This window comes from Nycticebus coucang, chromosome 9 (genome assembly GCF_027406575.1).
Source record: "Nycticebus coucang isolate mNycCou1 chromosome 9, mNycCou1.pri, whole genome shotgun sequence".
Taxonomy (NCBI): domain Eukaryota; kingdom Metazoa; phylum Chordata; class Mammalia; order Primates; family Lorisidae; genus Nycticebus; species Nycticebus coucang.
This window is the reverse complement of record NC_069788.1, coordinates 114082862-114108041: the sequence shown is the minus strand read 5'-3', so window position 1 is coordinate 114108041 and position 25180 is coordinate 114082862. Positions and strand designations below refer to the sequence as shown.

The 25180-nt window shown below is 38.4% G+C and overlaps 1 protein-coding gene across 15 annotated transcripts in view; it reads left to right on the top strand.

Annotated features, from left to right (window-relative positions):
• Positions 1-25180, top strand: part of SIPA1L1 (signal induced proliferation associated 1 like 1) — a 434009-nt gene that overhangs the window by 216390 nt on the left and 192439 nt on the right. For 3 of the 15 annotated variants that reach the window (XM_053601215.1, XM_053601213.1, XM_053601206.1), the window contains one exon: positions 4439-4569. The exons of the other annotated variants lie outside the window; for them this stretch is intronic. The gene's annotated coding sequence lies outside the window, so the exon portion shown is untranslated. The remainder of the gene's footprint in view (positions 1-4438; positions 4570-25180) is intronic. 15 annotated transcript variants of the gene reach the window in all.

Here is a 25180-nt window from a genome sequence, read left to right as displayed (position 1 = left end):
GAAAAGCAAGAAGGGATGAAAGGAAGAGGGAAAGTACGAAAAGAAAATAGAGAAAGGAGAGGGCGTGGGTAAAAGGAATATTGACAAAAGAAGAGAGGCACAGAAAGAGGGAGACAGAGCTATATAGGTGTACAGTAGGGTACTTTGACACAACCTTAAAAATTCCCAACCTCTGGGGGTGCCCAATTGGGTGGTTCCCTTGAGGTCAGCAACTCTTTGCTAACCTGATCAGACACAGTACCCCACCTCCACCAAGTGGAGAGGAGAGACAAAAATGGTATAAATCAAACCAAAAAAGCAAACAGAAAACTTTACGGGATAAAATTGGGTGAAAAACCAAATAATAGGGGTAGAAACACTAGCAAAAATGATGTTCTAGTTATTGGAAAAGGCAGCAATGGGAAACTGTATTTATACTAGAAAACTGGAGAATGAAAAGAAAAAATCAGTATGGAAAAGGTTGACATTAAAAAACAAAGCAACAACAGCAACATCAAAATAAACAAACAAACAAAAACAAAACAAAATAAAAAACTACCAAAAACCAAGCAGTATATATATCTTGTTGAATATTGTCTGGGCAACAGGTGGTCTTCTCTGTATTGAGATGTTAATTACAATGCTGATATGACTGGAGGCCTCCACTGATTTCTCAAACCCCACAGGGTAGACACCCTGTGTTTCTCTTCAGCCCTCTTAAAAGGCACTTGAAGCTTCTAATCTTGCTAAGCAGAAGCTTTCCCAGGAATGCATTTGTCACTGGAATCACTGCTGAAATGGATATCCACTTACCCATTGTGCCAAAACCGGTCTCACTCTGCCCCTGAGGGTTAGGGCTGTAAGGCAGCTCAGACCCCGCCTTTAGGCTACTCAGCCACTAGGTTACTAGGTCCCACCCTATCCTTGCTCTGCAACCCCTAGGCGGAGCTTGTTCGGGCAGTTCTCTCACAATGGCTCTCTGCAGCCCTCAGCCAAACACTATTAGCTGCATCTGTCCGGCTCAGCGGCTGAGTCTGGGGTCCCAGACAACGCCCAAAGTTCTCCGCACTCCCACTCAAGCTCTCCCCAAGGCAGTTCAAGTGAGTGCCAAGTCCAAAAGCAGCAAAATGGTTCACAGGTAAGGCCTTTCCAGTTTGCAGTCTCGCTGCTACTGCACTTACAGCTGTAGGCGGGATTAGACCCGTTGAACACACACGATTACTTGCCAGTTTTCCACTGTTTTTGTCCTCTTCTTGGAGTCCAGAAGTCTCTCGCTGATTCCCTGTATCCTCAAAGGGATGATTATAGGCAGATCCCACCAGCCAGAGATGCCTGGAGTCTTATCTCCTCAGAGTCACGGTGCCCAGATGCAAGGAAGCTGTTACTCGGCCGCCATCTTGCTCTCCACCCTCCAAAGCCTAAGTATTTTATGTTGCTCTTACCATCCTATCTTTATTTGTTTATTATCTGTCTCTCCCAGTAAATAAAAACATTTTGGGCAGTATCTTCTCTTAGAACGATGCCTTAGATATTTGTTAAACAACAGATATCTGTTAAATGAGTATTAGGGCATAGACTGAAAAACAGTGGGCAAAGGAATACTTTTACTTGAGTACCCAGGAGGTACCACACATTGAATGAGACACTCAGTGATCTTATGACTATTGATACATAAAGAGCAATACTCTTCTAAAGATGAACCTGGTTTTTACCTTTTCCGTTTATTTTCTGGATTCATTAAGAGTAATAGGTTTGTGGGAAGGAGACAGTAGGAAACTGGTCATGTGGAGAACTTCAACGTGTTTCAGGGCAGTTTTCTATTACGGGAGGTTGCCAGGAGCCTCTGTGAAGTGCTCCTGTGCTTCCATTTAATGAACTTTCATCAGCAGTGGTGTGGGCGGTGGGCAGAAGTCATGGCTGCTGTGCACACACAGGTGGTTTGCTGTGAAGGTTTTGTCTGTGAATCAAGATGATCTAAGTCTCCTCAGTTTGTAGTTTTCTAAAGCCTTCTGGATGCATGCTACTGGCAACAGACATCAACATTTTCATTTTCTGCTCAATCTTAATTGCAGTTTCATTTTTTATAGAGAAAGACAATTTGTGTTTTCCAGCTTTCCTTATTAAATGCAGTCCTTACACAGATTTTTTTTTTCTCCAGTGGCATTGGACATTTCTAGGAAAATTTCTAAGATTATGTTAAAATATTATCAAAGCTTCACGGTTTTATTAGAGCTCATGGAGATGTTCGTGTAAAATACTGGGACCCTTTTATTTGTATAATAATTAAGTGTTGATTAAGAGAACAATTTTCTTTTAAAGCAGGAGATTTAGACTTAGTTCTGATTTGTCATTAGAATATTTTGAACCCAATTCTGTGTTACAAACAGAAGGAAAAGTTTTCTGCATTTTTCCTACCAAATGTAAAATATAATTTATAAATTTCCAAAAGCATGTTTTCTAACTGTTGAGAAAAGCCTATGTCCATTTAAAGTAGAATTATGTAAACTTATTCTTTTTGTATGAAGATTTACTTTATTGAACTAATTTTTTTTGGGGGGGTGGATCTTGATGTGTATATTTGTACTTAACCTGCATAAAATTTATAACATACTAAGAAAACTTAAAAAAAAATTAGTTACAAAATAAGTATTTTTAGCACATTTAGTAATAGCTGCTTGTTTTAAAGTATCATTTCATTTTTGGTGACCAAACTATTTTAGACCATAATTAAAGAACATACAACTTTAAAATAGTGTTACAAAAAACATGGTTACAATAGTTTATTGAGCTAAATTTGATATGGAGTACTTTTCCTTGGATAATCATTGAAATATAGTCTAAGAGAGTGAGACTTCATTTCATTAACATACCTAATTTTGCTTCATGTGTAAGACATTTACATGTTTTTTGGTAGTTTCTGATTACTGTAAGAACTAATTTTAGAGGTATATCTTAAAAATCATATTGTAATCTATCATTTATTTATTCATTTGTTCAGTTTACTTTCAAATACCTAAGCTTCATCTTTAGTCAAAATATTGTCTACTTTTGGTAAATATTCAATTGAAAGTATTAGTAAAAGTCACATGTACTGTATACCATGGAATATTATGCAGCCTTAAAGAAAGATGGAGACTTTACCTCTTTCATGTTTACATGGATGGAGCTGGAACATATTCTTAGCAAAGTATCTCAGGAATGGAAGAAAAAGTATCCAATATACTCAGCCCTACTATGAAGCTAAATTATAGCTTTCACATGAAGGCTATAACCCAACTATAGCACAAGACTATGGGGAAAGGGCCAAGGAAGGGGAAGGGAGCAGGGAGGTTATGGTGGACGGAGGGTAATGGGTGGGGCCACACCTACGGTGCATCTTAGAATGGGTACAGGCGAAACTTACTAAATGCAGAATACAAATGTCTACACACAATAACTAAGAAAATGCCATGAAGGCTACGTTGAACTGTTTGATGAGAATATTTCAGATTGCATATGAAACCAGCACATTGTACCCCTTGATTGCACTAATGTACATAGCTATGATTTAACAATAAAAAAAAAATAAAGGTGAAAAAAAAAAAAAAAGTCACATGTACACAGATCATTACAAAAGTTTTTTTTTTTTTTTTTTTTTTGAGACAGAGTCTTTCTACGTCACTCTCGGTAAAGTGTTGTGATGTCACAGCTCACAGCAACCTCGGCCTCCCAAGTAGCTGGGACTACAGGCATCCACCACAATGCCTGGCTATTTTTTGTTGCAGTTGTCATTGTTGTTTAGCAGGCCTGGGCCGGGTTTGAACCCACCAGCCTGGGTGCAGGTGGCCAGCACACCATAACAACTGTGCTACGGGCACTGAGCCATTACGAAAGTTTTGAGATACACAAAACTCAAGAAGCAAAATCTGTGCAGACAGAAACAAATGAAGCCCTCCCAACAACCTTGATAGGCTGCGCAAGTTGAAGCCTGCATGGCGGAATCAGAAAGGACGTTGGGTTTCTTGGAGGTGAAATAATGGAAATTAATAACATAGTCTGCCCCAAAACTTCTGTAGTGGCCTACTACCTATCTAAATTTATGTGTTGTATCTGTTAGGAATGTGGTCAACGGTAAGCATTAGACGACTATTCTAGTGACTTAAGCAAATGGAAACTTATTTTCTCATATAAAAAGCAGCTTCAGAAATCAACACTGTAGGGCTGGTACACATGCTCAGTGATGCCACAGGGACCCTGGCTCTCATTCTCTTACTGCCACTGATATCTGCCCTCACGCTGGCAATGGGTGACTGTACAGTGCCCATTGTTCTTCCAGGCATGCTGTATTCCAGGAAGAAGAGATGGGAGTAAGGCACTGGTGGGTAAAGATGGGCTGAAACTGTTCTTTTGTATAAAAAAAGCTATAGTTTGCTCAGAAGTGCATGCTGTAGACTACCGCTTACTTTTCATTTGATCTTAGCCTAAGAGCCAAGAAGCGCGTCTGCACACTTTTCATTGATGAGAACAGAAGAGGCAGTTAGTGCTACACCAGTCACTGGCCAAGGGGTGGAAGAGTCCACAGCTGACTTAGAGAGTGTTTTGACCCCTGAGGTATGTTCCATGCCTACCTGAACAAACTGAGAATCTGTTGTTAGGGAAAAATTGTGAGGTGGGATGTGGGATGGGTGATGAGCAGTGTCTGCACACCTGCTGTAACGAATACAGTACATAGGAGATGTATCTGGCAGTCTGTGCAGTTTGAATTCCCTTGAATCTTTATCTCCTGGAGTAAATTTAAAAAATCTCTCCAAATTCCTGAGATATCCTTTTTTGGGGGGATGATTTAGATATTAGGATAACAAATACTGTGTTTTAGACTCTTCCTTAATGTGATTTTGAACATAGTACTCTGAAATTAAAATTTGAAATCTATTTGATAAATTTGTACTTCTGAAATGGAATTCTTTTTAGCAGCTATTTGGAAAATTAAATTTGTTTTACTTGTGATTAAAATGCCTCTAAGATGATTTATATGTGAGCAGTGATCATAATATATGTGAATTCATATTCCACCTTTTTTTTTTGAGACAGAGTCTCACTATGTCACCCTGGGTAGAGTGCCATGGCATCACAGCTCACATCAACCTCAAACTCTTGGGCTTAACTAATTCTCTTGCTTCAGCCTCCCAAGTAGCTGGGACTACAGCCGCCCACCACAATGCCCGGCTATTTATAGTTGTCATTGTTGTTTGGCAGACCCGGGCTGGATTCGAACCCACCAGCTTCGGTGTATGTGGCTGGCACCCTAGCCTCTGAGCTAAAGCACTGAACCTCATTTTCTACTTTTTAAGCTTAACATTATATATCACAAAATTTTCCCCACATAGTGTATCACTTTTTTTGAGAGAAGGTCTCCCTGTGTTCCTCAGGTTTGAGTGCAATGGCATCATTGTGGCTCACTGCGACCTCAAGCTCCTGGGCTCAAGCCATCCTCCTGCCTCAACCTTCTATGTAGCTGGGACTGTTGGCACCTGCCACCACACCTGGCTAATATTCCTATTTTTTATAAAGATGGGGTCTTGCTTGCTTTTGCTTAGGCTGGTCTTGAATCCCTGGCCTCAAGCAATCCTCCTGCCTTGGCCTCTTAAACTGCTAGGATTATAGGTATGAACTACTGCACCTGGCCAGTATATCACTTTTAAAATTGCTTTGGTGTTACAATATACTTAACCATCTTACATTTATACATTTAGTTCTATTTTGTGCTGCTATTAATAATGCTGTAGTTATACCTATATTTATGTAGATTAATTTTTAATGTTCTGGATTATTTTCCTTAGAATCTTCACATTTTAATGGCCTTTGAAGCTAATTGAAATCCAGTAGCATTATACTAATTCACAGTGCCTGCCAGCAAGATATGAAAATACAAAATTTTCTGTCAATTTCTCCAGTATCGATTTATTTTATTTTAGCTCACTGCAACCTCAAACACTTAGGCTCAAGCAGTCCTCTTGCTTCAGCCTCTCTAGTAACTGGGGCTACAGGCACCAGCCACAATTCCCAGTCTATTTTTAGTAGAGATGGGCTCTTGCTCTTGCTCAGGCTGGCCTTGAACTCCTGAGCCCAAGCAATCTACGCACCTTGTCCTCCCAGAGTGCTAGGATTACAAGAGTGAGCTACTGCCCCTGGCCTCCAGTTTTGATTTTGTTGATTAAAAAATTTTTTGTTAATAAAACAAGTAAAGAATTATTTTGATTGTTTTGTTTTATAGTAGTTGGGTGAAACATTTTCTAGTCATATATTTTATCTTATAATGGCATTTTCCTGTTCTTGTTCAATTTGTTATGTTTTTGAGTAACAAAATATATTGTAAAATGATACATTCTCATAGCCATAGTTGTCACTTAAAAGAACTATATTAATGTTTTTCTGGACATTTATATAAACTCTTTCATTCATAGTATATATACTACTCAATTGTCTGAATCTACGTTTCTGATAATATATTAGACTCTGGGGATAATATGGTAATATGGTCATTGTAATTGCAATCATGTCTATAACATCAGAAAAATGGTAATTTTGTGCATTTTTTCCTAATACTTCCATTATTTCAAGACAGTGAATTTTCTAATCTTCAATAATAATCATTTTTTGATGTTTAAAATAAATGTTTATCAAAAATAGAATCCATTTTATCAAACTTCATGTAGTTTTTTTATTAAATATTTTGTCTATCAAATGATTTTTTTGTTGTTGCATTTACATATATGATCAGCAGATTTAATAATATTGCCTAAAATTTTATTTATATACATTATTAATACAGGCAAAGTTGTTATTACAGTGGTAGGAACATAGTAAATTCTCAACAAATAGAAAAGTGTTCCATGATATCTTGAATGTTGAGACTGGAACCTGATTTAACTTAGCATTGTTTGGGTAACCTGCTAGTTTGTTCTGTGTATTTTTTCATATTTGTATGAACACATATAATATATTGCTTCTTAATTTAGCCGACAAATTAAAATTTCTTTACGTTGCAAAGAATTGCCAGCAATTTCTCTATCTTCTATATTTGGGAATATTTTAATATATTGTTTCTTCAGTTTCCTTGGTCTTTTCTGTTATTTTACTTATGTGATTGTGTTTTTAATAGGAAATTATCTATGTCCTTGCTTACTTATTCATTTTCATATTTTAAAAATTATTTACTAGTCTCTATATTTTTAAATTTCCAATTTGGGCTTTTCTCTTATTTCTTTTAATGTGAGTTCTAGAAATAGAAATTTTTTATTTTTTTTACTCAAAGAATTCTATTATTTACGCACTTTATCTTTTTTGTTACAGCTTACTAAGTTTTGCTTATTTTTATTTACCTCTTCCTCTACTTTTCTGTAGTTTTGAGTTGAATATTTAGTTTATCATTTGCATTAAAAGCTATAAGTTTACCTCCATGTAGTTTAGAAACTGCTTTTTAGTGTTCCAGAATGCTCAGTAATCTCTTCTTGTGTTTCAGTTTGGTGTAACATCTAGTTGTTATTTTGTTTTGTTTTTACTGGACATTTATACAAATTACTCTTTGATTGCATAATGTAAATAAAGTCTTTAAAATAATTTTAATTTTTTGAAAGTACTTAATGTTTTTTCAGTTTTCATATTCATACTATGGACAATGAATTGACTAGAACATTGAGCCTATATTCAGGGTGCAGAAGTCAGTGTAATTAATCTCATCATTTCTTTTACTGTCTTTGTGTGACTCTGTGGTTGCCGGCTGCCTTATCTCCACTGGTCCACTGTTGAGTTTATGTCTTCCCTGAGCACTGTTTAGAACTGAGATTCCTGGCATGCTTTCTCTCCTGCCTTTATTACTCTATTTCTATTTATTTGTTGTCAGTCTCCCTCCCTAGGCTGCGCCTCCATGGAAGGCGGGCAGGGACTTTTATCACTATCACACTGCACGGTAGCCTGTGTGCTAAGAACAATACCTGGCATAGAGTAGACCCACAATGAATGTAGCAACATGATGCATTTTAGTTCATTTCTCTTTTTATGTCTCAGTTTTTGCCTTGACTTCATTTGTTGCTACTTGACACAAAATGTTATCTTTTAGTACAATTATTTATTTCATCACCTAGGTTTGATGCTTTTAAACTTGACACCCTGTAATGTCACTTCCTGGTGTTTATTTTTCTTACTAGAATTTTGTTAAATAGCTCCTTTAAAATTTTGTCTGTCTTCTTTTGGTTTATGCATCTTGGATTTTTTGTTGTTGTTTGGATATAAACTAAGGTTCCATTTTTTTTGTTGTTTGTTTGTTTTTCTTTTTTTTTTTTTTTTTAGACAGGAGTCTCAACTCTTTTGCCCAGGCTTGAGTGTCATGGAGTCAGCCTCTCACAGCAATCTCAAACTCCTGGCCTCAAGTGATTCTCTTGCCTCAGCCTCCCAAGTAGCTGGGACTACAGCATCCACCATAATGCCTAGCTGTTTTTTCTTTTTTTAGTAGAGATGGGGTCTTGCTCTTGCTTAGGCTGGTCTGAACTCCTGAGCTCAAGTGATCCTCCCACCTTGGCCTCCCAGAAGGCTAGAACTACAGGTGTGAGTCACTGTGTCTAGCATACTTGTATTAGTAAGATTTTTTTTTTTTTTTAACTATGAATCCTTAAGAATTATGATCAGAGCCTTTTGGTTCAGTGACCGTGAACTGTTTCCTTTTCTGTTTTCTGAAGAGTTGGGGTGTAATCACTGAACTAAAGCATTTATTAGGTCCTCTTTCTGTCCTTGGTACACATGCTCGTACCAAGATAGAACAGTGGTCCTGCATTTATCCCACCGTGCAGTGTGATTTGATTTCCTCCTCTCCACTATAGCACACACTCTTTTCTTCCCTGAACTTCTGCTACCAGGCCATAGCTTTCCTAACAGTCCAGCAATTATAGGTACTTGTCCTGTGTGTTCTTACTGAGCTATGCATACATTGCTGGTCATTTTCTTCTTATAATACAATGTGCTTTCCACAGTCCCTGCACGTAGAAAGTGTTCAGTAAATATTAAATATTTTTTCTTCCTCCTTGTTACTATTTTCTTTTAAACTTAATAAAAGGAGTAACCAACCTCCCCCCCCCCCCCCGGTTCTCTATACCACAGACCCACTTTTCTTGGGTCTAATGTGAATAAGTGAATTAATTTTTGTGAATTTTTTCTTTTTTAAATTAAATGGACAGAGGCCTCCTTTTGTTCCTACAAGTACAACACTTAGAAATGGGAACCTGCCCTTGATGTCATAATTTCTTTTCCTCACCCCTTTCTCTATTCAGCATAGCTGTTTACTTAATTCTAAAATAAAGCTTCTGTTTACTTTGACAGATTTTTATCAGCTCCTTCCCATACTTTTAATTCTTCAGTTAATGGTACTTTTCCCCCTTTTACCCTGTGAACCATACCTTCTCTGTCTCTCCCTGCAAAGAGTACTTAGGTTTCATATCATCAGACTGGCAAAATTTTAAAATCATTGGTGAGAACATGGAAAAGTGGGTCCTCGCCTAAAGAACATTAATCTTGTATTTGTTCATATTTTCTTTTTTTGAGTTTCTATTTCATATTTTTCATTTTTATCCTAGTGTCTCATTTTTATGTTTATTTTGTACGTCTTTCATTCGCTTAGTCTCTCTGATAATTTTCCATTCACTGTATCACTCAATTTTTGCCTTACCTTACACAACCTTTTTCAGTTGGGTCAGGCTGCTGTATTTGTTTGTTTTCTTCTTGTTCATTCACTAGGCTTGTGAGATGTCGTCTCACAGGAAACTTTTTGAAGTCATTTTCTATATGTTTTTAATTACAGAGATATTGACTTTGGTTTTGGGAAGAGAGTAGGTAGGCCTGCCTAGTGATTTTATTGAAGGGTCTATCTCTGTTTAATTTTGTAATCAAGCCAAAATTAATCTCATTTCAAAAATGCTTTCAAAAGTATAATTGATCCCTTTTTCATACTATAGGCATATGGTAGAGATATAATAATGTACTCTATAGCACAGTCCTTGCCATTTGTTTGAAGTAGTCATTTGGATTGCTAGCTGACAAATCCTTTTTATCATTGCACAAGTAGATACCCATATATGGTAAGATTTATTCCTCTTTTAAATATTCTGGCATGTTTTTATGACTTTCTTACTGATCTCTCTTTACTTACAGTATTTATGGCATGTATGTAATTTCCTGCATATTGCTTCTAAAGTAATTATATTTTTTGGGAAACCTCTTTATAGCAAATATTTATAAAAGGGAAATTTTTTCCTTCCAAAAAATTAACTATCATTATTTTTCCATGATCTTCTGATGTCTTTGTGCTTTTGCATTCATAAATTGTGCTCACAGAGCAGAATATGTCTACTTTTTAATTTAACATACCTTAAATTTAGGCCATATTAACTGCTAGTCAACCCGTAAGATAAAAAAAAAGAAAAAATTATTATTTTGAAAATAATATGAATGTCTAACCAGAAAAATTAGACAATCATCAAAATATTAACTAATAAGAATTTAAAATATTCATTCTAATAAGATTACTGGATATGAAGCAACAATCAGTATCTTTGTAGTACAGTAGCAAGAGTGTATTAAAAAATTCGGTTACCATATGCGGTCCTAGGTAACAATAACAAAATATTATGATGTACTCCATAATAAATCTACAAAAGATACCCAGTGACTTTATGAACTAAAAGATCTGGTTTTTATTTTTATTTTTATTTATTTATTTATTTTTGAGACAGCGTCTCACTCTGTTGCCCTGGCTAGAGTGCTGTAATGTCACAGCTTACAGCAACTTCAAACTCTTGGGCTTGAGCGATCCTCTTGCTTTAGCTTCCTGAGTGATATAGGCACCCACTACCACACCTAGCTAGTTTTTCTATTTTTAGTAGAGACGAGGTCTCACTCTTGCTGAGGCTGGTCTCTAATCCTTGAGCTCAAGTTATTCTCCTGTCTCAACCTCCCAGAGTGCTCGTATTATATGCCTGAACCACCAAGCTGGTGAGTTTGACATTTTCTAATGATGTAAAGGTGTTCCAACTTAAGCTTTCAGGAGTTCCTGTTCTAGAGTCCTGTAGAGAGACTGTCATATATGTTCCCAAAGAATATGTGAAAGGAAGATTCATGCTATCGCTGTTTGCAGTGGCAAAATACTGGAAATAATCTTAACATCAATCAACAAATTCTGACATACACAAAGAATAGAAAAACATACAGATGCTATTACAAAGAACCTGTATCTTATAGCAACGTGGAGACATCTTGATAACAGCTTTATACGAAAGAAGAAAGTTGCAAAAGGATATGTACCAAATGACACCATCTATATAAATCTTACAAAAATGCAGAGGACTATCATGGTCCATTTCCATTCTGTAGAAGTTTAATAGTGTGCATAGAAGTGGTGCATAGCATCCCCTGGGAGGAAGTTTCTCTAGAGGAGCCAGGAGAATAATGGAATAGGAAGTTATGTTAGTGCTACACATATTTGTAATGTTTTCTTTGTGAGCCGCAGCAAATTTGGCAGATGGCTAAAGTTTTTAAAATGTAGATGATGGATATCTATGTTCTTGCATGTTTCAAATATTTCATAGTTAAAAGCTTTCAGTTTAAACTAACAGTGTGCCAGCCTCCAATTCAACAGGGCAGACTGGACACGTGGAGTTCTGTCCCTTCCTTCTTCTGGCCCTGTGCCAATGCTGTTCAAGGAGTATAAATAGAGTTACAAATAAGAGGAAATCATAGAGGAGCAGCTTAGAGTCATCAAGATAGTTTTGGGTACTGGAGAAGAGAGCGATAAATTGTAGCTAATTTAGTGATGTGCACAGAGCTGAATCAGAATGGCGTCACAGAGGGATTCCAGAAAAAACTGACCCGGTGCAAGTCCCGGGCTGGCGTTCCCAAGTAGCTGAGGAGATCAGACTGAGGGATGGATTGGTTTAGTAGATACTTGGGTCTCTTCTCTAGCCTTTGTTTAATCATACAGGCTCTGGAAGCCGGGAGTAAGGATTGGAAACATTTTTTTCTTTTTTCTGAGCCTGTTCCCAGAATGCTGGCAGCCAGGCAGGAAATGGGACCATCGTTCTATGGTATCCTAGACAGGAGCTATGTATCCTGGCCTTCACAGTTCCCAGTTAGAAGGGAAAGCTGTATCTTGATTTACAGAAGAAAGGGATTTATGGGGACGATATTTAGTGGCTTGCAGGATTGTTGAAAAGGCTGTGGAACTGGGTTTGGCAGACGGGCAAGAACAAGGGAGGCCAGGTGGCCACGATGACAGTCCCACAAGAAAGCCTCTGCACACTGGCTGTGTGGCTTGACTGAGGTCACGTGGCCTCAGTGCGTCGCTGTCACTTCCCTTGTGATGGGTTCGCCTCCTTCCCACTCCCCAGGCACAACTCTCAGTTCAGAGCCCAGGACGTGCACGTCTCAGGGCTGAGGGGCAGGCTGCATGCCCACATCCTCTCTGTGAGAATGGCTGTGTTAATTGACTGTATGGCATTCTTAGCTTCTGCCATGGAAGGCAGACTGTTTAAGGCAAGGAGATTCTCTGGATATAGATACAGAGAGGAGAGGCTAAGAAGTCGTGATTTCTCCCCATTGGTTCAGTTTCTCAACGTACACCAACTGGGCCCACCTGGTCTACTTCCATGAAGTTTACTTAGAAGTCAGCAAGCGCGGCCTCCACACAGAGCTTCAGTCTGCCATTTTAATGCCTCAATTTTGAATATAAAAGATCAGTCAGTGATAGCAGACAAAGGAGCAAAACCTTTCATGTGAAGAATAGTGATCAAAAGAAAGCAGAAGAGGGTGGTACCTGTGGCTCAGTGAATAGGGCGCCAGCCCCATATACCAGAAGTGGCAGGTTCATAACCGCCCCGGCAAAAGAAAAAAAAAAAAAAGAAAGAAAGAAAGCAGAAAAGTAAATTTGGTGGAAATACAGATACTGAAGATTAAAAGAAAACATAAAAATTTAGTTTATTAAAAGGGTGAGAGAAAATATTGCATTCATTAAGCAAGAATAAAAGAAACAACACAAAAATTTTTCAAAATTGAGCTGAAGAGTCAATGTGAAAGAAAAGGTTCTGGTTGGAAAATGAAGTTTAAAACAATTCTCTAAAATACCTAAAAAAAAATTGGAAAAAAAAAGAAATGAAAAGAAATAGAGATTGGGGAGAAAAGATAAGAAACTGTTCAGGAAGTATACAGTAGCCAAGAAATAAAACATTTATAGAATAAAAGAAAAAGAATGGGAAGGGAAATTAAAACAATGACATTAAATTTCACTCAACTGAAAGAAGTATGTTTTTATATTGAAAAGACCCACTGGGTTCCCAGTGCAAGGAATATAAAAAGATCAACCTAAACGCCATTCCAGCATTAAAGACAAAGTCCTAAAATATTTTAGTAATAATTATATAGAACAGCAAGAATTGTAATATTATTGGAAATATCTTTTTATTACTCTGTTTTCTGTTGCTTATAACAAAATACACAAGTGAGTAATTTATAAAGAGAAGAAATTTCTTATATTTGTGGAGGCTGAGAAGCCCAGGTTGAGCGGCCGAATCTGTGAGTCTTCTTGGTGGGAGGGCCCTGAAGTGTCCTGAAGCAGCACGGGGCATTGTATCCCCTGGCCAGGGAGCTGAGTGTGCTAACATGCCACTTCAGGTTTCTTTGTTTCATTAAGGCCACCAGTTCTCCTCCCATGATAATGCATTAATTAATCCATTCCAGTAGTCCCCAAACTTTTTGGCACCAGGTAGTGGTTCTGTGGAAGGCAGTTTTTCTGGGGAAGCGGGGAGGACGGGACAGAGGTGGAGCTCAGCAGTATTGCGAGTGACCTGGGAGCAGCTGGGAAGACAGGTGAAACTTTGATTGTTCACCCACCTCACCTCCTGCTATGCGCCTGTCTCCTCACAAGTCACAGATTGGAACCTTTTTAGCACCAGGGACCAGGTTCATGGAAGACAGTTTTTCTCATGGTAGGCGTTGGAGAGGGAGAGAGGATGGATTGGGAGGCAGAGCTCAGGCAGTGATGCTGCATGCCCAGCTCCTGACAAGCGATAGACCAGGGGCTGGGGGTCACAGCATCAATCCATTAGTCCTTGAATGATTAGTCTGTCCATGAGGACAGAGCCCTCAGTATCTGGTCACTTCTTTAAAGCCTCCTTTCTCTTTACTGCCACACCAGGGATTAAATTTCAACATAAGTGTTAGAAGGAATAAATATTCAGACCATGGCAACTTCGAAAATTCTAATGCTAAAAGTTTTACTGGTTCTATACCCAGCCAACCTGGGCTGCCTCAGTCATTTTAAGGCTAGACATTCCAAGAGTCAAAACTTTTACCATGCATGTAGCCCTTTTTAGGTAGTTGCTGAATGAAGATAATAATCTATCCAAATGGGAGAATAAACTGAGAGAGAGGAAGTGAGGTCTGTGCGAGAAGGGAAAAGACCGTCAGGGTGGGGTTGATGGGCTCTTTTCAGGAATGCCTGTGCGGTGTGCCTAGAGATTGGTGGTGGTCTGGGGCGAGAGAAGAGCTAAAGAAGAGAGGGCTTCGGGGAAGAGAAGTGGAATCGACAGGGAAACTGTTGTTTTTGACCATGTAGAAAACAGTAACAAGAAGAATTTTCTATAGAATTTAGGAAGAATTAAGGATAGGTATATAGAAATTAAGCAAAAGGAAAAAAATGAAGCAGTTACTTTCAGGAAAAGAAAGGAAATTCAGGAAAAAGAAAGTAAATGAGCAAATACAGCTGTAATAATATAAATCCTGCTATATACAGCTATGTGGTATACTGTAATATACACACACATACATGTATATACGTATATGTACTTAGGATGGGGCAAGGAAAGTCCACAACAGGACTTCGGTAGGTAATATCTAAGATTGCTGCATTGAGAAATATCCTTAGGAATGTGGAAATACTGGAGGGGAACAGTGCTGGGAATTGGAAGTGACTGTTGCCAGAAGTAGAGAAGATGAAGTGAAGGAATATTGTTTTTCTTTCTCATATGGCTGTGATGCTGTTTGCCTTTAACTACTGTATGCATTACTTTGATTAAAAACATAAATGAATTAAAAACTAAAGAAGTAGCATTGCAGTGAGCATCTTTGTGAAATACATTTTCCTTCAAAAAATCACTTCTCAGTGTGTACTGTGCCACCTGTTTTCCTGTTCACACACGGTGACATCTATGATTAAGTCTCTGCTGAGGGCTGAGTAAAACCAAGTAAGGTACAGTCCCTGGGCTGAGCGTTCCTGGCTCAGAGGGTGGCGCATCAGAACACTTTGAAGATCCAGATGTGCTCTGTGATTGTTATCTGGGTACCAAAGTTGCAGGAGGTGCTGGGGACCTCAGGAGGAGGAGTGGCTGTCTGTGGCAACCCAAGGAGAGGGAAAGCCAAGGGATCCCTTGGGACCTGTGGAGAAAGAACAATCCCTAAGAACTGGTCCATAGAAAAATTCGTTTTGTTTTTAGGTAACTGTGCATTCCAGATGTTGGAAGAGAGTTACGGAGATAAACAATATGAATATTTTCCAGTTTACCCACCAGTATTTTCTTTTTCCTTGAAAGTGTTCTACCAAATTTTGTTGTCTCCAACAAAATAAGGATGTCTATTTTAACCATTAATGGTCAATAATGACATTCCAGAGTGTTTTCCCAAAGGTATAAAATGTTGCAGTGTTGTTTTTATTTGTATATCTTTTATGCTTATTTTACCCATGTTTGTTAGAACACTAGATGGGCCTTTTCTTCCTCTTGTGCTCTGTTAAAGAATTTTTCTTACTCTAACATACTCTTTCTTTTAAACTCACGTTAACTGCAGTTTTGCCAGAAAACTTCAAAAGGACAGTTCCCCACTTTTTCTTGGCAGCAGATCCCATGTTAGAAAGTAATGACACATAGTGAAATTCATGATTTCCTGAAGGTAGAAATTTTGATTTTTCATCAGCGTAAGATTTCGAAGCAATAGTAATCCCACAGAATAGTGTGAAAAGGGTAACGTGGGGGTAGGGAAGGAGTGGAAGCTTCCTGAAAGAGAGTATAACCAGTGTAATCTTGAAGCGGGAGTCAGAGTTAAAGAGGAGACAAAGGGATAGGTAAGAATAAAACAGGAGTAGGAGGGAAGAGCCTTGGATGGAGCTGTGTTCTGCAGAAGTCACCACTTGGCTTCTCATGAGAACCTGATGAATTCAAGGTAGGCAATCAGGGAGCATGGTGGGGAGAGCATGGAGAGCCTGGGCTGGTTATTAGGGAGATTTATCTTGCATTGGGAAAATTCTGATTTCACCATCAAAGAAGGGGGGAGTTACTATGAAATTTTAAGCAAGAGAGTATAACAGAGGTGAGCTTGCATGCACCAATGAACAGTATTGAATAGGCAAAGTGATCAGTTTTTGAAGTGAGTACTATTGTAAACATACAAGATTACATTTCAAGACCAAATTTACCATTCTAGTTAGAGGATTTGTTTCACTTTATCACAAAAATGAAAAGCATAGCCAAAAGTAAAAGACTTCCTGCCACAATGTTTTATCTTTGAACACTTGGCTGGTTGGCATTTGCCTAACTTTTTTCCTAGTTTGTAAATGAAAGAAAGTTTAAGTGATTGACTTAATAAATTTGTGAAGAAAACCTCATTCAGAACTCTGAGATTTTTAACTTTGGGGGTATGGATTAAAATCATTTTATTTGAAGGTTATACATAATATATATATTTGTACATGTTCATACTTAATTTTTTAAAAACCCAGAGGGATATGGTGTACAGTAAAGGAAGACACTAAATTTGATCCCTGTCTTAATTTTTGTTGACAAGTTGCCAGAATTATTTGTATGGGGCTTCTATTTTGAGAATCAGGACATGTGAAAAGGATTCAAAAGGTGTCAGATGTGAAGTTGAAGTATTTCATCAAGCGTTTTACATCAGCTTCGGATGCGGAGGTCCTCTGCCCCCCTGAACATAAGCAAATTTTTTGAGTCTTTGTCAAAATCCACCTTTGTCTTTCCTTTCTGTTGCTGTGCGCACCTGTATGTCTTCAGAAGAGAGCTGTGCTGTTACCCTGTCACTCCCGTGTCTTACTGTCTCTAAGAACACACATACTGTCAGGAGGGTGCCACTGGGGTTGGGATTGGGATGGGTTAAAGGAGATAATGTACTTTTCACTTCTCTTGCACTATTTCAGTTTTTAAAATATTCAATAAGAAGCACATAACTCATTGATTTGAAAAAAAAAACAACTTTGAAAAAGGGGACAGCAAAGGAGGGACTTTTGTGTGGGAGAAAAATTATTTGAAGGTGAAAGGTAACTCATTGATTTGAAAAAAAAAAAGGGGACAGCAAAGGAGGGGACAGCAAAGGAGAGACTTTTGTGTGGGAGAAAAATTATTTGAAGGTGAAAGATAAAATTATTTGTTGACTTTGAGAGGCCAACAAAGATGGGTTGCAGAGGACCAGGAGTTTGCAGACCAGCCTGAGCAATGTACCAAGATGGCATCTCTACAAAAAATTGACAAGCTTAGCTGGGCATGGTGGTGGGTGTCTATAGTCCAGGTACTCAGGAGTCTGAGGCAGGAGGATCACTTGAGCCCAGGAGTTGGAGCCTGTAGTGAGGTATGATGACGCCATAACACTTCAACCTGGGCAGTATATAGTGGGACCCTGTCTATTAAAAAAAAAAAAGATGAAAATTACTCTGACTATATTTAATTTGGGAATAATTTATGTTACGTTATGTTATGTTACGTTACGTTACGGTCTTCCTCTGTCATCCTGGGTAGAGTGCTGTGGCGTCATTCATAGCTGGTTTCTGTCGTCTCTCCCACCCCTGCTGTAATTAAAACCACAGTGCCTTCCGCTGTCCTGTGAGAATGTGTTTATTTACTTTGCTAGAACTTTTAATTGCTGGCTCTGTTGTATCAGTTTACCTTTTAGTTTTTTTTTTTAATTGTTGGGGATTCATTGAGGGTATAAGAAACCAGGTTACACTGATTGCATTTGTTAGGTAAAGTACCTCTTACAATTGTGTCTTGTCCCTTAAATGTGTGTCACACACCAAGACCCCACCCCCACCCTCCTTCCTTCCCTCTCTCTGCTCTTCCTTTCCCCACCCTTCCCTCCTTCTTTCTCTCTTTGCTCTCTCCTTCTCCCACCCCCACCGTTGGGATTGGGATGGCTTAAAGGAGATAATGTACTTTTCACTTCTCTTGCAGTATTTCAGTTTTTAAAAAATTCAGTAAGAAACACATAACTCATAACCACCGATTGTCTTCATATCAAAGTTGAGGACATAGGATTTATGCTTCTCCATTCTTGTGATGCTTTGCTAAGAATAATGCCTTCCACTTCCATCCAGGTTAATACAAAGGATGTAAAGTCTCCATTTTTTTAAATGGCTGAATAGTATTTCATGGTATACATATACCACAGCTTGTTAATCCATTCCTGGGTTGGTGGGCATTTAGGCTGTTTCCACATTTTGGCGATTGTAAATTGAGCTGCAATAAACAGTCTAGTACAAGTGTCCTTATGATAAAAGGATTTTTTCCCTTCTGGGTAGATGCCCAGTAATGGGATTGCAGGATCAAATGGGAGGTCTAGCTTGAGTTCTTTGAGGTTTCTCCATACTTCCTTCCAAAAACGTTGTATTAGTTTGCAGGCCCACCAGCAGTGTAAAAATGTTCCCTTCTCTCCACATCCACGCCAGCATCTGCAGTTTTGAGATTTTGTGATGTGGGCCATTCTCACTGGAGTTAGGTGGTATCTCAGGGTTGTTTTGATTTGCATTTCTCTAGTAATTAGGGATGATGAGTATTTTTTCATGTTTGTTAGCCATTCGTCTGTCTTCTTTAGAGAAGGTTCTATTCCTGTCTCTTGCCCATTGATATATGGGATTGTTGGCTTTTTTCATATGGATTAATTTGAGTTCTCTATCGATCCTAGTTATCAAGCTTTTGTCTGATTGAAAATATGCAAATATCCTTTCCCATTGTGTAGGTTGTCTATTGGCTTTGGTTGTTGTCTCCTTAGCTGTACAGAAGCTTTTCAGTTTAATGAAGTCCCATTTGTTTATTTTTGTTGTTGCAATTGCCATGGCAGTCTTCTTCATGAAGTCTTTTCTCAGGCCGGTATCTTCCAGTGTTTTTCCTATGCTTTCTTTGAGGATTTTTTATTGTTTCATGCCTTAAATTTAAGTCTTTTATCCATCTTAAATCAATTTTGTGAGTGGAGAAAGGTGTGGGTCCAGTTTCAATCTTTTACATGTTCTCCCAACACCATTTATTGAATAGGGAGTCTTTCCCCCAAGGTATGTTCTTGTTTGGTTTATCGAAGATTAGGTGGTTGTAAGATGTTAGCTTGATTTCCTGGTTTTCTATTTGATTCCAAATGTCTCTGTCTCTATTTTTGTGCTAGTACCATGCTGTCTTGACCACTATGGCTTTGTAGTACAGCCTAAAATCTGGTATGCTGATGCCCCTGGCTTTGTTTTTATTACTAAGAACTGCCTTAGCTATACAGATTTTTTTCTGGTTCAATACAAAACGCAGAGTCATTTTTTCCAAATCTTGAAAGTATGATGTTGGTATTTTAATAGTGATTTCATTGAATCGGGAGATTGCTTTGGGAAGTATAGACATTTTAACAATGTTGATTCTTCCCATCCATGAGCATGGTATGTTCTTCCATTTGTTAATATCCTCTTCTGTTTCCTTTCTTAGGGTTTCATAGTTTTCTTTATAGAGGTCCTTCACCTCCTTTGTTAGGTATATTCCTAGGTATTTCATTTTCTTTGAAGCTATGGTGAAGGGAGTTGTGTCTTTAATTAACCCCTCATCTTGACTGTTATTGGCGTATACAAAGGCTACTGACTTGTGGACATTGATTACATTTTGTTTTCATATTAGTATTGAGTGCATTGGAGACATTTTTGTCCATTCTTGAGATTCTTTACTAAGAAGAACATGTTTCAATTCCATCCAGATAAACATAAAAGATGTGAAGTCTCCATCTTTTCTTAGGGCTAAATAGTATTCTACGGTGTACATATACCACAGTTTTGTTTTTTTTTTAATATGTCACAGTTTGTTAATCCATTTGTGGGTTGATGGGCACTTGGGTCTTCTGTGTGTTGGCAGTTGTGAATTGAGCTGCAATAAATATTCCTGTGCATCTGTCCTTGTGCTAAAATGATTTTTTCTTCAGGGTGGATACCTGGTAATGGGATCACAGGATCAAATGGGAGGTCGACTTTTAGTTCTTTGAGAATTCGTACTTTTTTCCATAAAGGTTGTATTAGTTTGCAATCCTACCAACAATCACAAGACATTTGAATTGGAGACTGGTAATGCTTGAGCTCACTGCAAAAGCAACAGAAGGTATCTATGAAATTATTATATCACAGTAGGACAGTATGTACTACAGTTAATTTTTTTAGTATGATTTGATACTGCATCTTTACATTTGTTTGTATTTCTCTCACTACAAACAGTGCCTAATAGGGTCTGCATCTGTGTAAGTTTTATAAATTTTAAGTTTTTGTAATAGATGCTTGTATATTTTATGATCTATTATAAATGATAAAATAGATTAGTATCTACATATAGTTTATGCATTCATGGCATTTCTTTTCCTTAACTTTTTTCAGTATTTATAGGCTATGCAGTTTGTGAGTTTTTTCCAAAGTGTTAGAAATCTCTAAAAATTTTCCCAATGTATTTATTGAAAAAAAGAAGCATGCAGTTCAAGCCCATGTTGCTGCAGGACCCAGTGTACTTACCTTCCAGGGTGCATGTGAGGTGGATGAGCCTGTGTGAGAGAACGGATGGGTGACAGAGTCCTGCTGCCGGGGAGCCCTCGAGGGAGAGAGTTCATGGTCAGAAAAAGGGTGCAATGAAGCAGGCTCGCAAACCATCTACCACCTGTATTTAAGAACGTGCTGCTGCAACATAGAGTGACTTTATGTTTTTTCTTTAAGTTCTTAGTTCTTGGGTAGTATTTTGAAATCTGCTGATTGAAACCTGGCTGCTGTTGATGTTAATCATGATTGATAATGATTTACCTATTAGAGTTGTACGTGGAAGGAACTTGGTGTTCACCTAGCGTTCTTATCTATGCTACTTTGGACTCTTTCTAAGCTGTATTTGAACGTGCTTTTTCTCAGTGCACCTTCATAAATTCTTTTTGTAACTTAGCTAGTCGAGTGAGAAAGCCACGATGTCCCTGATAAAGCCATTTGTGACATCCCATCTCACTGAGCCGTCTGTTGCCAGCACACCTGTCCTCTTCTTCCAGTTAGATTATAGGGACTTGTTGGTGGCCACCCCTCTGTCTCACTCACAGGGACCAACTTCAGCAGCCTTTGTTGGTGGCCTATAAAATCTGTGTTAGCGATGCACACTGTCTGCTGTGACTTTTAGAATTCATTCTGTGCGTAGGCAGCTTTCATGGACTTTCTAACTATAACTCCCTTCTCTCCTCAAAGAAGACACTCAATACTAGCAGACTTTTCTCCAAGTTAAAGGGGCAGTTTTAGTTCCTGGAGCTGTTGATACCTCATAGCATTTTGGGCGTGTTGGTCTGTGAGTCCACATAGTGACATTCCTCTAATTCAGCTGAAATCTCTGCAGAAGGGGGCTTGTGAAAGGTACAGAAAGTAGTTGCATCCCCTGAAGGGGGAACCAGTGACAGTACCCTGTGTGGTGAGCAACCTCACCTGGCTGTCCTAGCACACTGCACTCTTATGTGACAACAAAGTGGAGATGATTGATTAGTCTTGTGTATCAGTATTCAATGTAAAGGAAGTATCTTTCAGTGAGAAAACAGAAGGCATTGTGTTAAGCAGCGGTTCTCAACCTGTGGGTCGCGACCCCTTTGTAACAATGAAAATACATCCTGCATATCAGATATTTACATTACGATTCATAACAGTAGCAAAATTACAGTTATGAAGTAGCAATGAAAATAATTTTATGGTTTGGGGGTCGCCACAACATGAGGAACTGTATTATAGGGTCGCGGCCTTAGGCGCCATTAGGAAGGTTGAGAACCAAATGTCTATATAAAATACAGATGTAATTATTCAAATCCTATAAATACTGCTAATTTTATGATCTTTAGTGCTCCCTACTTTGTGTAGCCTCTTTGATTTCATTTTAATTAGCAGATTTGTCACAAGAACATCTCCCTGTAAGGACTTATCATCTGTTGATCTTGACTTGCATGGTGATTTGCATGGTTGGAGATTTAACATAGTACAGTATTTTATAATTAGTATTCAAGGGTATGTTCATCACACTGCATTCCCAGATGATATTTTATTTTGTTAGTAACAATGATGGGGTTTTCTTTTCTTTTAAGTTTTGTTTCTGATTATGAAGGTGACACATGCTTGTTTTAGAAAATAAAAAAATACAGACAAATAAAACCTCAAACCAGAAATTACTCATAATCCAACTACCTAAAGGCAAGCATTATAAATCGAACTACAGATTTCTTTCTTTTTCCTCCTTTCTCTTTGTTTCTTTCTCTCTTCCTTTTTTCTTTTCTTTCTCTCTCTCTTCCCTCCCCTCCCTTTCCTTACCCTCACCTCTTCTCTTCCCTCCCCACTTCTTCTCTCTTCCCCTCCCCTCCCCTTTATAGGAGCTCACTTTCTTGCCTGGCCTAGAGTGTAGTAGCATCGTCATAGCTCACTATAATCTCAAACTCAAGTGATCCTCCCACTTTAGGCAGCCTCCCAAATAACTGGGACTACACATACGTGCCATCATGCCTGGCACTCTTTCTCTCCCTCTCTTTATTTTTAAGAGATAAGGTCTCACTTTGTTGCACAGGCTGGTCTTGAGCTCCTTGGCCTCAAGCAGTCCTCCCACTTGGCCTCCCAAAATGGTAAGATTGAAGGAGTGAGCCACCATGTTTGACCTAGCTGCAGCCCACCTGAGAGCTTTAATACTACGTATACTAACCCGTATCATGACGTTCTAAGAACTGATAGGAAATGTGTCCTTCCCTTACTTAATTATGGAACACCCCCCACTTGTTTTTGTGGATTAGTAACAAGAAGAATTTGAGCACAGTTTATAAAAATTGACAAGCATTTTCCCCCTGGACTGAATATTTGCTGGTTCTTCAGGCATCCGTTTCTCATGTCCTGCTTTCTCCAGAGTATACAGTATTCTGTGATAAGTTAGAGTTGTTTGATACCACTTCATAATTGATAATGCAGTTTTTCAATTCTAGATCACAGTTTACAGTGTTGATCACAGCTTACAGTGAACTAATTGTTAAATATTTTAAGGTGAATATTAGTGTACAAATTGATACGATACAAACACCCATTTGCTTCTCGTTTGGTCTCTGTCTTTTTTGGTTTGGTCTCTTGATATCTTGGTGTCAGGCGTGGAAACTCAATGTCCCTTATGGGGTGGGGAGCTCTGCTTTTCCTTTAGAGTGTTAATTTATTGGATCTCAAATACTTATTGTTTCCCTCTGCTAATTCGGATCCACTTTTTACCATTCTACTTACTGCCTTTTACTCTTTCTATCCTACTTTAAGCTGCTCAGACCTAGCTCTTTGGCATTTTATTAATTGCTTCTTGCATGAGTTTATTCATATTTAAACGTAATAGGTAAATATTCCCATGTGTTTCTTTTCTCCTTTATTTTGCCAGCTGTTGAATCAGTTTACTACTCACCAGTAATTCTCCTGAGTAACTTACTCTGTACCTTCTTTCTTCTATCATCCTCCCCTGCCATCGTGTTTTCTGCCAAAATTTCATGTTCTTTCCTGCAGCAATACAAAGTATATCCACATTGTACTGCACCTTTGAAATACAACCTTCTTCACTGACCTTGTTTGGTTGGGAAGGCTGGGGAGGCAAATGTGATCCTCCCTTTTCATCCTGACTCTGGCCAAACAGGCTGGTTGTAAATGCTTTCTTTTCTCTGAAGTTAAATGTAACTTTATCTGGTTATATGTAGTGTGGTTTGTATCCATAACTTCCTTATTCACTTTGTTAATTTTAGCACTTTTTTTTTTTTAATCTATTTGGTCTCCTTTTTCTGATAGTGAACATGTGGAGAGCAGGAACTAGATTTATCAACTCTGTTTTTTCCCAGTCCTTCCTGCTTTTTGTTGAAGGGAGAGCGGAAACTAATGAAGGGGGAAATTCCAGTCTAAAAAGTTATGTGCTGATTCATGAATCTTAGTTATCCATAACATTGCACTGAGGTATTTGCATGTGTTTTAGGCTAACTGAGAGTGAGACTTCCCTTCTGAGATGTTACTTTTATGGAATGTGAGTGAAATTCAAGAGAGCGAAGAAGGGATGTAAAGAAAATGGTTTGCCTTAGTTGATTATCTTAACTAATCTAATATTCAAGCACCGTGATTATTTCTGTTCTAAAATAAAGTGTCCTATTACATTCTGAAGTAGGAATATTTACAGGCATTCTAAATACATATATACAATGTCAAAACCATTTACACGCTTTCATAGTATTTATTCCTGGATTATTGGGGCATTTGAATACTCATCAGCAGGATTTTTTCATTTTTTTTCTTTTTTCAGCAGAGTCTTATTCTGTTGCCCAGGCTAGAGTGCTCTGGCCTCAGTCGAGCTCACAGTAGCTTTGAATTCGTGGGTTCAAGTGGTCTTCTTTACCTCAGCCTCCTGCCACAATGCCCAGCTGACTTTTCAATTTTTGGTGGAGATAGGATCTCACTCTGGCTCAAGCTGATCTTGAACTCCTGAACTCAAGGGATCCTCCCTCTTCGGTGTCCCGGAGTGCTACGATTATAGATGTGAGCCACCTCACCCACCCAGCAGAATTCTGTCACCCTGAAACCTCGAGAACTGGCCTCATATTTGAGACTATCCCAGTTAAAGAATGTGACAGCGTCTCATTTTGGAATCTGGAAGCATTTAATGAGGAACACTACATCTTTTTGGTGAATTTACCGTATTGCACTGCAGTTGCTTCAGAACAGGAATTCTAGTGTTCCCTCAACCCCACCCACTTCCCACATCTTCTTGTGTAACCTTTAAACTGCTCTCTTGGCCCTTGCCACAAAGAAAGTTTCCCATGTTTTCCTTTCATTCAGTTCCTTGAATTATTCATTGTGCTCACTTCCTTAACACTCATTCGTTTCTTTAAAAACTGATCCTTTTTT